The sequence below is a fragment of the Pseudopipra pipra genome, chromosome 8 (genome assembly GCF_036250125.1).
Source record: "Pseudopipra pipra isolate bDixPip1 chromosome 8, bDixPip1.hap1, whole genome shotgun sequence".
Lineage (NCBI taxonomy): Eukaryota > Metazoa > Chordata > Aves > Passeriformes > Pipridae > Pseudopipra > Pseudopipra pipra.
This window is the reverse complement of record NC_087556.1, coordinates 18,312,370-18,326,504: the sequence shown is the minus strand read 5'-3', so window position 1 is coordinate 18,326,504 and position 14,135 is coordinate 18,312,370. Positions and strand designations below refer to the sequence as shown.

The following is a 14,135-nucleotide window of genomic DNA, read 5'->3' as shown; positions in this document are numbered from 1 at the left end:
AAGTATGTCATCACTGTGACTTCTGGAGAGAAGACGAAAAGATTGGATAGGTTTGGCTTCACTTGCATTTCTATTTTGCAACAGTTTGGAGTAATTTTTGAATAAAATATATTTAGGTGTTCAAACAGATGTTAAAATACATTGTTCCTGTTGGGAAGTAGATGAAGAAAATAGCAAATATCTTAGTTGGGAAAGTGGAAGATCTCTTTCCTATCTCCTCATGCTTAAGAAAGTGTTTTTAAGGGCAGGAAATAATCTCAGAAAGATGTTCAGTCTTCCTCTTTCCCTACAGTTTCCTTGCCAGTAACAGAGCCAACCCCGGCTGCTGTAGGCTGTTGAGCTGGGGCTGGGGTGGGGCAGGTCAAGAGCCTTGCCCGAGGCACCGGAGCTGACACTGGAGAGTCTTTGAAGAAGCCCAGAAGCACTTCTTCTCTTCCGAGCAGAGGGTGAGTCTGGCAAAACACAGGACAGCACAGTGTGTGGCCTGGGGGAAAGGGAAGGTGGGCTATGCCAGTGTGGATGGCCCCAGTATTTGCTCTGGGGTGGGCTGGAGAAAGGCTCGAGAGGAGAGCATCCTCATCGCTGGGCAGATGGGAGCCTTTCTAAATGGAAACTGCTGATTGTTTTTTTTTCTTAAATTAATAAATTAATGGTAGATTAGTGTTGATTTATTAATGTAACATGCTGCAGTGAGGAAATACTTCCTGCCACAGGCATCCAGATGGGATAATGGAGTCTCCTAGTGTCGTGGCTTATTGCTTGGCTTTCTTGAAGCAGTCCATTCTGCTGGCAAGGTGGCCATCTGATAATAAGTTGTACATCTTCCTCGAGGCTATTGTATGGAATCTCCCTTGCAGGGAAGATAACAGCAAACTGTAACATGCTAAGATGGGCCTGTGCCAAAGACCTGATGGGCTTTCCTTCCCCTTCTGCATTGAAACCAAATGCCTGAGCTGATTCCAAAGGCCCTTTAGTGGCTGAGATAAATATCTGAAGAACATTTCCATGCCTGGGATACTGCAGCAGCAAGAGATGTTTTGTTTGACACAGTGCAGTGAGCTCTTCTCAGGCCACATGTAAACAAGGTCAACTCCAATTCTCCATCACTTCCATTTTTGCAAACATTACTGGCCTTGTAAATAGTTGTTCAGTCTGCTGGTGTCATCCATTTGAACCCAAAGAACTCTGCCCTGAGGTTCCAAGAAATTATCTATAGTTTTTGTTTTTTTAATAAAACCCTTATGTTAGGCTGTAGAAAAGAATTCATACTTTAGGGTTTGTATCTGCCTCTCTTTTGAGAAGATGATAGAAACACCCAGCCCTGGGAACCTGGGCTCCTGTACCTTTCTGAGAAAAGTATTATTTGTTCAAGCTGTGTTTGTTTCCCCAGTATTCCTTACTGCTACAAATCCTAATTAACCATGGTGCATCAGCATCACACCTTGGACTGCTCATGACTGTTGGAGGCTTAGGACTGGCATTTCTGATTGAAAGTTGCATGCCCGACACTTAAGAGCATCACTGGTATGGGAGTTCAAAGGTCCCAAGGACTTTATCCCATAATACTTTGCATTCTTCTACTTGCAAAGAAATACTTATGGTGATGTTTTTCTATGATATATAAATCATGTGATACATCCAAGCAGTTTTATAGTCCTGGGAAACCTTTTCTGCGTCTCTGGATAGATAAAAGAACTTATTACAAAAGAAACACAGATGTCTGTAGGTTCTGTACATGCAAGAATCTAACATTTGAAAAAATAAATAGCTCTGGGTCCCACAGAGGAACCAGTACTGTTCTCTCCATGGTAATGAAGAACAGGATATGTTGTAGGCACAATATTATTAATAAATAGTGAGCAGCACAATACAAATCTGTAATTCAATTTAGGATTTCAGCTGAAATTGCTCTTTGGAGTTATAGATGGCAGTGAGCTCTGAAATTGAGTTACAGTCCAAACAGGAACTGAGTCATGTGTAGTAATGTTCTAGGGAAACATAGAATCACAGTCGGTAGTGGAAAAAATATTATTGACAGTACTATCTTCACTGAAAAAAAGGCATTTGGTGAACATAAATGAAATTTAACTGAGCTTGTAAATGGATATCAGGCAGAAAAATATGGGGAAAGATAAAAGTCAACATTTCCATGTATTGATTTTAAAATGGCAACTTTATTTTAAAAACTAATACAAGCTGAAAAACAATTATTAAAAGGTTTCATTAATCTAAAGCTGAAATATGACATTTTGGAGGGGAGAAAGTTTAATATTTCAATTTTCCTGAGAACATTTTTTTTTCACTTTCTGAAATAGCTCCTAAATTTCTATTTTAGTTTAAGCAAAAGAACCATGGTTTCCCCTTCAGTTCCTTGGCTTAGCCACTGAGCTGAAAGGTTCCTTGTTATTTTAGCCATGATAAAGGCTGATGTTATTCAAAAGGGAGGGAGAGTCATTGCTTTAAATGTCACTAGCAATCTTCTCTAACAGAAGAGATCAGTGTTGTGGTGTCTAATTGCTGAGTTTAAAGAGATCTCAAAAGATCCAGACAGCAAGCAATAGGAGGAGTACAGGAGATAATTTCTAGCCTTGCCAGAACTGGAACACTGGCACACGTTGCCCAGAGAGGTGGTGGATGCCCCATCCCTGAAAACATTCAGTGTCAGGTTGGGTGGGGCTCTGAGCAACCTGATCTAGTTGAGAGTGTCCCTGTTCATTGTAGAGGCATTGGACTAGATGACCTTTAAAGGACCCTTCCAACCCAAACCATTCTATGGTTAATCCAGTTATTCCTCACTGCTTGTCATGCATCTGGGACTGAAAGAAAATCCATGCACAAGGCAGTTTTCTGCTCTGCAGACACGATAGCTCTGGATTTCTAAGCCAGAGCTGTGTTACTATGAGTAATGTGCTAACTGGAAAAGCCAGGTGGAGACAGATCTTTTCTTCATGGGACTGTCTGTAGTGAGGCTAAATTGATTTTGATGAAAGGGTTCAGAATCCATTATAGAAGCTGTTAAATAAATAGGATTTTCAATTAGTAAGCACAAGGGGGGTTCTTCTGAAGCACCAGGTATTGTCCACAAGTAAATCAGTGATCTATTATGATCTATGTTTTAAGAACCACAATGAATCTACAGTTCCTTCCTCTTTCTCTTTTATCTAGATCATCCTGTAAGAAATCCACAACCACACTGATTACCTCTTTTCCTGCCAACCATTCTGTAAAGGCTGGTCAGACAACCTAGGATACTGAAAACCAGGCTAAATTCAAAGAAGAGCTTGACAAGATAATCTGTCTTTACATACATAATAATTTTTCTAACAGCTGATTCCCAAATAAAATTATACCAGAAAAAAACTTAGAACTGTGGCTTTGGTTTTTGGTGGCAGATAGGGAAAGGAGTCTGTTTTTAAACTAGCCAAATACCCACTAGGCATTGCTTCTTTTTTCTGGTTTCCTGGTGAACTTTTCACATGGTTCTAATGATCGGTCATAACTACTTTGTTAAATGTTTCAGTGACAGTAAACAAAGCAAAAATAATTGTCTAGAATACATTGTGCCTTAAAGCTCTCTTACTAGTTTAGGAAAATTGTGGCTAAAAACTGTGGCATTTGGATGACCTCCCTTTTTCTGTTCTTCCAGCTAATACTAACACTCAATTCTAGTATAAATAAAGGCAAACATTAGTGATAATAAACTTTCAAACTCAGGCACAGATTTGTTTATAGCTAGGTTGGTACTTGAGGGATCCGGTGTAATTTAAAAGCCAATAAATTGAAACAAACTCACTTGTTTTGGAGGCTGTTTATGAACTCTTTTAATTTGGTGTCATATTTATTTGGGCAGAATTAGATTATCCTATTCATTAGATGCTGTGGCCAGTGATGAATGGAACAACATTTCACATCAATGGCATTAATTGAATCCTCACAAGCACAGATAATACCCCTGCCGGAAACAGGAGAAGATGGAAAAGTTCTCCAAAGTAGGTCTGCAAATACTGCAGTGATGAGGGAGCACTACTGGACAGCCAGGATAGTTGGCAGCACTTGAATGCTTTTCATTTTTTTGTGAGACTACTTGGAGTATGATCTTCAGGCATACAATTAAGATTGGATCTCCATGGTGCTAGGCATTGCACAAGTGAATGTTAAGGGGAAGCTCCTGCTGTAAGGCTGAGTTTAAATAGAAAATCACACAACCAATGGGAGAGGTGGTAGATGTAGCTAAGGGGGAAATAAGCAGTTTAGGCTGTGCTTTAATGGCAGATTAGCTGTGATCACAGCTACCTGCTGCCCTTGCAGACCTGATGTACCTCCCTTACCCTGGCACTTAACTGGCTGGGAGATAAGCTGGTTCTGGGGAACTTATCTCGGTATTTGTAGCCTGAGGCTGCCAATTTGTTTCAAGGGTTTGCCTGAACCAACTGAACAGCTCACTGAAGGCTTCTCTTCCCCCTTCCTGGCTCCCAACCACGCACTCTTCACTGTCACTGCTCCCAGGCCATGTCTGATCACATGCCAGTCCTAATAGCAAAAAACTGCTTTAGTATTTCTTTCCCCAGGAAGAAAATTGCATTCAGCTTAAGCTGAGATCATAGTCAAGGCAAAGGAGAAGCCCCCTTCAGTGGACAGGGAAGTCTTACTGCAGTAATACCAAACCCACTTCCTTCCTTCCCTGCTGGCTCAGCCCCCCACCCTAATCAGGTCACCAGGCTGTGGCTACCACTGGAGCAGAGAAAAAGTATAGATGGAGGGGAGGGGAGGGCTATGCTAGTCATCCAGCTGGCTGCCCTCCTTGAGCACCCATACAGGTGCTTTTAAAAATGAGACTCTAGCTCAGCAGGCTTAGGAAACCTTTTCAGCATGTCTTGTTCAGGATCACCCATCATGTCTGACACAGAATCAAGGAGGAAGGTCAGGTCCCCTGAGCTGCAGGCTCGTGCCGTAAGTAAATCTTTTGCCTCAAGGGAAATTTATTTCAGAGGGAAGCATAATCAAAAAGACTGGCAGACATTTCAGCAAAACTGATTTAAAGCTTGGGTTTGTAAAAATATCCAGATGATTTTCTCCTAGCTCATCAATAATACATGCTTGGGTCTGCTGAGGATTTCTCGGAAATGTGTCATTCTTCCAGGGAGCGTGTCCTATTGATAGAGCCATAAGCCACTGCCAATTAATCAGGGCATAATGTAGTGTTCAAAAATGAGCATGAGCTTTTCATGCCAGTCCTCTTTGATTCATGCCTCCGCTATGATTCATGCCAGTCCTCTTTCAGATGAGCAGCTGTTTGTTATGAGCAAATTACTGTCAGTGAAAGGTGAAAACCAGCCTGAGACATCGATGGGCTTTGGTGCAAAGAGAGTAGGAGCTTCATCAAATTCTGAGTTTCCTGCTTGCTTCCTATGGAAGAAACTTTGCTCTTGCACATCCCAGTGGCACAAAGCAGTGAACAGTGTCAAATGTGTTGAAGCAACAGTGCCCTGAATGTATGGGATCCCCCTAGATCCCCAATGTGACCTATGAAGTCCCTGTATTCCTGACAAATCCTTCCCATCACTGATGTTCTTCCAGTCAGCCAGCAAGGGCAAGGCATCTTCAGCAGCGTGCACCAGGACAGTTCTCCTGGGAAATTCAGGAGCAGGAGTTGGAGGGAATTTTCCTAAAGGTTTGATCACATACTCCAAACCCTCCTGCTGCATAAATGAGAGGGGCAGGGCAGCACATGTCAAGAATCCTTAAAAGGGAGGTGCCAGAACTGGCGACTGGGAACGCTGATCACTGAGCTCTCCCCTGGCATGTCCTCTGCCAGGGGCAGAAGGGCTGCAAGGCAGTAAGTAGCACTGTCTGCATTTTGCTGAGGCAGAAACAGAGGTGAGTGACTGGTTCAGTGTCAGCAGGAATTAGGATGCGGTTCATCAGAGCCCCAGGTAAATTCCCCACCTGGAGACTCCACCTTCTCTCTCTGCTCATGTCGGGCTATGTTTCTTTTCTGATCTGTGCTCTCAAAATTGACATCCCGGGAAAGTGCTCTCAACCAAGGTCTCAAAGAGGTTAAATCAGTAATAGCCACAGAGGCACTAGCAGGGACATCTATAAAACTAACCATTTCAGAGCACTAATTTCATCAGCAAGCTAATTGCAAATATTGTATCTAAGAACATTTCCAGCCATCTGCAGGAAGGGAATGTCACAGTGCTTGAAAGACATCATGTACTTATGACTGTGTCTTGCTGATAAATAAATCTGGCACAGGGAGTTTTGGATGTCATTATGATAGTCATGCAGAACAAACATCCCTTGCTGTTACTTGAAGGTATTTATACATCACCTTTATTGTTTTATCTGAATAATTCCTGTTATATTTCACCTCTGTTTTAGAGTACAGAACTGAGCGAATATGGGGGATATTACTACTCCCTACAGCAGGACTTTACTGTGCCTTTTGTCACATAGTAAACTGGTGATGCTGCAAGGAACAAAATCACATCTTCCCAGATCCAAGGCTGGGACTCTGCCAACTGCATCTCCCTCTTTTATTGTGGATCCAGGTACAGTCTCTAAACAACTTTCATCAGACTCAGTCCTAGGGTGACATGAGTGTCAAAGGGACCAAGAAAAGATGTGTCTATATCCCATTCCCAGAGTAAGAACGGCACCAATGTCAGGAAAGTGGAAGTTTGAGCTATCCTTGTCTGTATTCTGGGTAAGTTGAAATTCCCTCCTCTCTAGAGCTGAAGGTTTTGACAGATACCAAGTCCCCTCTGCTAAAAAGTAAATAATTTTTATCAAACATACAGGGCAGGATTCACTATGTGGTACAGCTTGGTTTTGACACTCCCTTAAACAAGCAATGAAGTTTGAGCTCTAAAGGAACCTGCCACCCTGTTGGACAGATGATTTGCCTTTCTGTCTACTTGGAACCAGCTCTTGAGGCTTGTTTCTGCCTGGGAACTGAATTTTGATGTTTGGACTGTTCACATAACTCTAAGTTAGCTGTATTTGTAACCAGCCCTTTTCAAGGCCTTGTGTATAATGTAGAAATAAAGTTAGTTGTGCTTACCTTTTTTGTCCTGTGCAAAGGTGACCTGTAAGGACCTGACATGTGAAGCTACCTGATGAGGTGGCAACCTGCAAGCCCTCCCTCCCACTCACCAGTTAAATAGTTGTATGTCTGCATATAGACTTCAGGTTTTGTGACTTGCCAGCCGAGGAGCTTGGAGTTCAACACCACTACAGGTCCTACTTTGCAAGAGCCAGCAGCCTTTCAAAGAGAAGCCAAAATTATTTTTAAAAGTACTTGTTTGTACATCAGTTTAACGAAGGACATTGTCCCACTAATTGTTGTTATAGCACTTGTTATGGTCAGTGGAGACACTATATGCTAAAGTCTCAAAAGTTTGTGCTGAGACAGGCATGCTACCAAGCACAACAACATTTCTGTCTTGAAGACAGGGTTATTACATCCAGGCTTAAGGCCAAATAATCCCAGGGGTCAAGACTGAACTTGCAACACAGTTCTTAAAATATTTCCCGTTTTCTTCTAGAATAAACCAATTGAAAAAACCACACTTGTGTTTCCTGTTAATTTTAGCATGTGGCCATCAATAAGGCCTTGATGTTGTGTGTGAAGGAAATTGAAACCTTACCCCAGAAATGGCTCACTTTAAAAGGATTTATTAACATCACAGCTAGTCTGGTCTCCAGTATTGGCAGATGATTTGTATGGACAGACTCAACACTGTGACTGAGGACCATGGATTTTGTCAAAGTTCTCTTGGGTTGCTGGGGTCCCATTAACATCTTCTTGAGATCATGGCCTACGGTTGAAGCAGAGAGCTGCACAAAACTTTCTTTTCCCATTGACTTCAATAAGAGGTGTGGATGCTAAGCACCTCTAATAATAAATAAATGTATGTGTAACAAGTGCCTGTCATAGTAAATAGACAGAAGTAGATGCTGAGTCACAGCAATGTGAAAAGACTGAGAAGAATCTGTCACTGCAAGCTCTGGCAGATCACTACCTGGGTCCTGCTTTTCCTATAGATTGTGTTACATGTCTGCCCTATAAATATATGCAGCACAAGATTTATATTTCTAAAGGTCTAAAGGATTTGCATGTGAATACTAGTCCCAGGAGTAGTTTCCCACTTTGCAGTCTTGACCATGCTCTGAGAGCTGAGCCTCCTTTTTTTGTTGGTCCCATGTGTTATTGTTTAGGGCAGAGACTGGACAGTTATTCCGTACAAAGTCTGCTTCTACTTCTGCTCTGACACTGCCCAGGCTATGTGATCAGGGTTGCCTGGGCACACCAGATGATTTCTTCTAAACTGATGTATTAATTAAGAGTATCTTAGAGTCACATTTGTGAAATTGGTGATACTGGCGACATACATGCTGTGACTAGTTCATAAACTCCATATGTCTGCCACTCTTCCCAGCAGAGATGATCCACAGAGAAGATCCACAGAGATGACGTGGTTTGAAGACAGTTAAAATAAGCAGCACCCAGTCACTCAGTTTGCATGAGCAGAACAGCAGAACCACAAGCACAAAGCTTTGCCACCTGTAGTGGGTTTAGCACCAGGCCTCCCAAAATCTGAACCCAGCTCACTGGAAAACAAATAGAAAACCTGTTTTATGCTGGCTGAGGTTCCAGTTAAGAGGTAAAGTTTATTCTAGTCTTCTGTGCCTAATCCCAATACAACCACTATAATAATAATAATAATAATAATAATAATAATAATAATAATAATAATAATAATAATAATAATAATAATAATAATAATAATAATAATAATAATAATAATAATTTTTTTCACAGCACATGGAAGAACATGGCCCCATTTTCCACAGGTTTACAAGGCAGGCAGGAAAATTTAACAGAAGGCCTTAACAGGCATTGTCTTTTCTACTGTAATTATGGAAATACTAGCCTTCGTCCATCCTACAAGAGTGTTACTGTTAGGAACAAAGAAACTTTGATCTTTATACTGTGAGACAAAAATATTGTTTGGAGAAAATATACAGCAGATTGACATGATTATTGGATAGCATTATTCAGGTTCATTACAAATTATGAGGTTCCTTTGAAAATGAAATCCAGATTTAAGGACAAAATTCTCAGTAGTCCTGGAATCACTTAGGAACTGAAAGCTAAGCAGATCACAAGTTTCAGTAGGTGGAAAAAGACCACTCTTTTGACAGAACAGTAATTTGTAACTCAGGTGCAATTGATGTATTTGTAGAGAAAACAACCTGTTTGTTCATACCTGAGCTCACAATTCAGGATGCTTCAGTGAAATGAAGAATGAAATAACCTGATAACTAAATGTACTTCAGGATGGTTCAAAATTGCCTAGGTCTGGATAGGGATAGAGCTTTGGCCCAGCTCTGTCCATGATAATGACTTTGCAGAGTTTGCACATGGGAACCCTGTTTCACCGACTCCTGCTTTACAGCAGCTAAAAATCTGTTTTTAATTTAACCAGATGTTAATTCCCAAACTCTGGGCAACTCCTTGATGCTTGGAAATAGGCTTTTTAAAATAAAACACTCTTCCAGCCTCCCCTGCTGGGGTAGCTCCACTTCATGTGTAATAACTTTTGCCCCAATTTCAAGATTGCTCCAAAGCTTTATTACTGCTTGCAAAAATTGCCCCATGTTTCACAGAAAGTAGCTTTTTAAGCACATTGATTGCAGTTGATTGTGGACACCTGGGTATAAAATCACCACTTGAGATATGAGGGCATGGAGAGGTGAGAAAATCATGTAAATTTGCATAATCCAATTTAAGATAATTCATTTAGGGATGCTAGGGAGGGTCCCAGAAGACTTGTTCTTGGTTTTTTGCTATTTATGGAACTGGACATAGGGCTGTCAGGTCAGTTGTTGTGGAAGGTGAATCTGAAAAAAAGCAGGTATAGCTGCTATATATAGAAACTAGTCTAGCCTTTACTACTGAAGCCTAGTGCATTTCCCCATTGAGTAGTTATTGTTGTAGGTCTAACTAGAAGTTCTTTATTGTGTTGGTGATATTCTTTGATTTGGATTTTTTTGTTGGGTTTTTTTTGTTGTTTGTTTGGGGCTTTGAGGGTTTTTTTTTAGGTATCCTATTCGGAGACATTTTTTACTTAGAGAATTATTCTTCTGGTGATCTGGAAGGTATATTTCTATTAAAAAAAAATTTTCTGCCTTTATTTGAAGGGAACAGGGAGGGACTTTTGTGCTGCTGTGAACTGCCAGAAGATTTATGCTAGTTCCTTAAAAAGGAGAGTAGCTTATGCTAATGACATCTTGGGGAAGCTTGCCCACAGGTAGCTTCTGCAAAATTGTTAATTTTTTCCTCTGTCATAGAAGGACATATCAAGGCATGGAGAGGTTAATGACTTAGCAGGCTGGGATAAAGGAAGGAGACTTCAAGCATGGCTGGCATTGAGATTGCCGCAGTCAGTCTGATATCAAAACTACCTGGTGGCAGAACACAAGATTTTAAGAGCTGGTCCACATCTTACCACCAGGTAAGCTTGTTTACTGGCTAACCAGGCTTTTATTTCTAAATGCAACATGATTAGAAAGTACCTCAATGAAAGCCTTGCAGTTTCAAGTCCAGCCTTAGCTTGTTGTCATGTTAACAGTGCCCTTTTACCTCAGCTTCTTTCTCTCTAATTTAATTTGCCTCATGCAGGTACAAATGGAAATTGCATCCTGAATAGTGAAGCTCTTTTAATGATTTTTGGTGTACAGATTGGCTGTATCTCTGATCCTAGCAATCTTACTTTGCGGCTTGTTCTTGTTTCTGTAGGTACTTCCTCAACGTGGGTCTTCGTGTCTTGTGTTAGATTTTGTGTGGGATCGCTTTTGTATGGTATTGCAATGATGTTGCTCTACACATCCTCAGGTTGCATTTGCACTTCTCACAGCTGCCTTGTGTTATGAGCTCACTGTAATGCTGAGAGGACAACAGTATGTCATTATCCTGTAGCAGTACCAGCAACCACTGCTTTCTTCAAAGGGCAATATATTATCTTAAAATGGTACCTTGGAAGTATCATAAATGGGCATCTATCTCGTTGTTGTGGAGAGAAGCACCTCAGCACACCCTGTGCACCTGCATTATAAATGCTCCTGAGTTTATGCAAGGATCAGATTCTGCTCCTCAGGGTTATGGTGTATAGCTTAAAAACTCTACATCCACATGATATTGAACTAATATTGAATAGACAGATATTGTAATATCTTTGTAGCCCTCAAGTGCTCAGACATTACAAGGGTAGGACAGGTGTAGGGAGTTGCCATATATACTCCCTGGAATAGTGATTTGTGGTGGACTGTAACAATTTTTCTGTTCAGAGATAACTTCCCTTATGCTGATGACTGCTTACATATGTATTCACTCAGTTATTGCCAGCTGACACTTCTGAGTATGTTACATGTTAATTCCTTGTTTCTGCTCTTTTGTCACTAAGAGGCAAAAAAAGAGATAATTTTAATAACTAAACATATTTGTTTATTCACTTATTACTTACTGAGAGTTACTCAACATCTTCTCTACAGTGCTGTAGAGGACAAACTGAAAAAATGGGGCTGTCCTACTGCACTGTGATAAGAGAGGAACTAAGCCAGACAAATACAATTAGGCAAGCTGGAGCATGAACTGCATCCAAAACACACAGTAGGAATTCCGTCTGGCACAGTAGCGCTCAAAAAACATGTCTTACATTTGCAATAACTACAGAGGGTCGGGATCTCAGCTTTACAGCTCATTGGAGAAAACTGACTTTTCACACTAGTACTTCTACCAGACTGTATTTGGCTTCTTGTGTTGCACTCTCCTTGGTATTTTAAGCTGATAAAATTTCCATTGTGTCAATATAGGAATGAGATTTTTTTTCACAACTTAGGCAAAAGTTCAGTGTGGGGTACTTTTCCTCCATTTAGTATGGAGCTTAAATATTTGTCAGAAGCTTCCATGAAACACACTTTTTGGTGGAGTTGTGGTAATTTGAAGCAATTGTAAATACTGTAGTGATTCTGCTAAGATCAGTCAAAATACTTCATTCAAATTACATGCTAAGTACCTTCTGCTTTATCATAACATTTTCTGCATTGTCAGTATGGTGCAGAATTTTTCATTATCCTGCTCTGAAACCCTGTTTAATTCTGTTGCACATTGTTAAGCAGATGTTGCATTTCACCCAAGAGCTAGTTATGTTTCAATTCTGGATAAAGTGGTTCCTGTAAATAAGGTTTGTAAAATGCTTTCTATCTGAATAAAACTATGGGCCAGTTTTTATTGCATGCTGTTATTATAATTATAGGATCTTCTGCTTAATCAGGATGTGGTTAATTAGGATAGCCATTTAATTGGGACATCTCCCAAGGAACCAATTTAGCTTAATGTTATTAGTACTATCTAATCAGGGCAGCTTAGGAAAAAATTTGCCTTTAAAAAATGGGACCCCAACAAAAGAAAAGATCACCTGATGTTTTGCTGGTCTAATGCATCCAGTCCATTCCTCAAGAAACTGCAGGAGTGATCTCAAAGTAACACAAGACAAGCATCATCCTTCTGTTGTGAAAGATCAGACATGACCTTCACTCCTGCTTTTGGCTGCCATCTCCTTATACCAGAATACCCTGGCAAATGAGACCCATGAACTTTTTATTGTACCCAACAGGAAAAAAAGTCTCTGCCAAATATAAATGTCTAAGAGGAAAAAGCCACCACATGTTAATCAAGACGGTATGAGATACCTCGACCAAACAAAATCTACTGTTGTAAGGAAACATATAGTCATGCAAGTTAGGTCTAAAATTCAATAAGAAGCTCAAAGGCATTACATTTTGTGATTAAAATTTACAACTCCACAATGGCCTGTGAGCTACTGTGATCCCAGATAGGTAATATGAGATGACAGCTGAACTAGGGCTGAATTTTCAATACTAAATACAAGTGAAAAACTTAGACTGAAAGAAAACAAAGTAGTGGACAGACTTCCAGCTGAGGTAAATCAGTCAAATTCCATTGCCAGTGCTGCAGACACAGTGGTTTTCATCTGGTGAAGATTTTAGCTTAAGACAGTGAGAAGAAGCTTGTGTACAATGGCAGCACTGGAACAAGGTTGGTCGGGGAGGTGGTGGAATTTCCATCCATGGACATATTAAAAACTCATCTGAGTGTGGTCCTGAGTAACTTGCTTGGGGCTGACCCTGCTTGAGCTCAGGGGTTGGTCAAGACAACCTCAAGAGGTCTCTCCTGACCTCAGCTGCTCTGTGTTTCTGTGAAGGTTCTGATCACAGTTGCCTCAGTATGGGCAAACGACAAATACAGACATTGTGGGTTTAGTTAGTCAAAATGTTGACTTTGGTGGTAAAGCTTATTTAAGAAATCCCAGTCCATAACATTCCCCCTCTGCTTTTTTTTCCTATGCTGCAAGGTCACTGTCTTACTTGTGGTGATAAAATTCTTTGTAGGAATTTGCAGCATTGACTGGATCAATGATAAGGCAAGGTTAAAAATAATAAGTTAGTTTTTTTAAGAATGTTTATTTTTTTAAGTGTTATTTTTAAAGGCATGTCAGTTCAGCTATGCAGTTCCCAGCTCTGCTGGGATATAGTGTTACAGCACATGGGATGATGAGTGAGGAGAAAGCTGAGAAGAGACCAGCATGATGCCTGGATCCATCATATTGTTTAACTGCACATTAACTTATGCTGCCTCTTGTAGAAAGCAGGAATATATGTTTTCTGATGTTAACTAATGGAAAAAAATCGGGCCTTTGTCTTCAGCTGACTGTACATCGTGAGTACCTTTCTTATGGAGATAGACAGAACATATAAAACATTTGCTTTCTTTAGGTGCAGTTGAGGAGGTCTAGTGTTAATCAAACAAGAATTAAGATTGCCTGAAAGCTTTATCTAGCAAGTTCTGCACAGGTATGTGTCTCTCAGGGCCAAGATGGCTCATTAGTACTACAGAGCCTGCAAGAAATAAACTCATTCAAACTGAGTTAATTATAAAATCAAGTGACTCCCCAAGAAGGGGAATTATTTTAATTGTTCTAGTTGTGTGAACAAGCCCATGCTTATTCAGGTCACCTTGTACAGCCCTGTCTCCTTTCCAGTGCTCT

General features: G+C 40.6%; 1 long non-coding RNA gene across 1 annotated transcript; it reads left to right on the top strand.

Annotated features, from left to right (window-relative positions):
- Positions 1-297: 297 nt before the first annotated feature.
- On the top strand, positions 298-7,572 carry LOC135418002 (uncharacterized). Its single transcript, XR_010432292.1, has 2 exons — positions 298-446; positions 3,166-7,572. It is a non-coding gene; the product is annotated as an uncharacterized LOC135418002 (long non-coding RNA).
- The last annotated feature ends 6,563 nt before the right edge of the window (positions 7,573-14,135 follow it).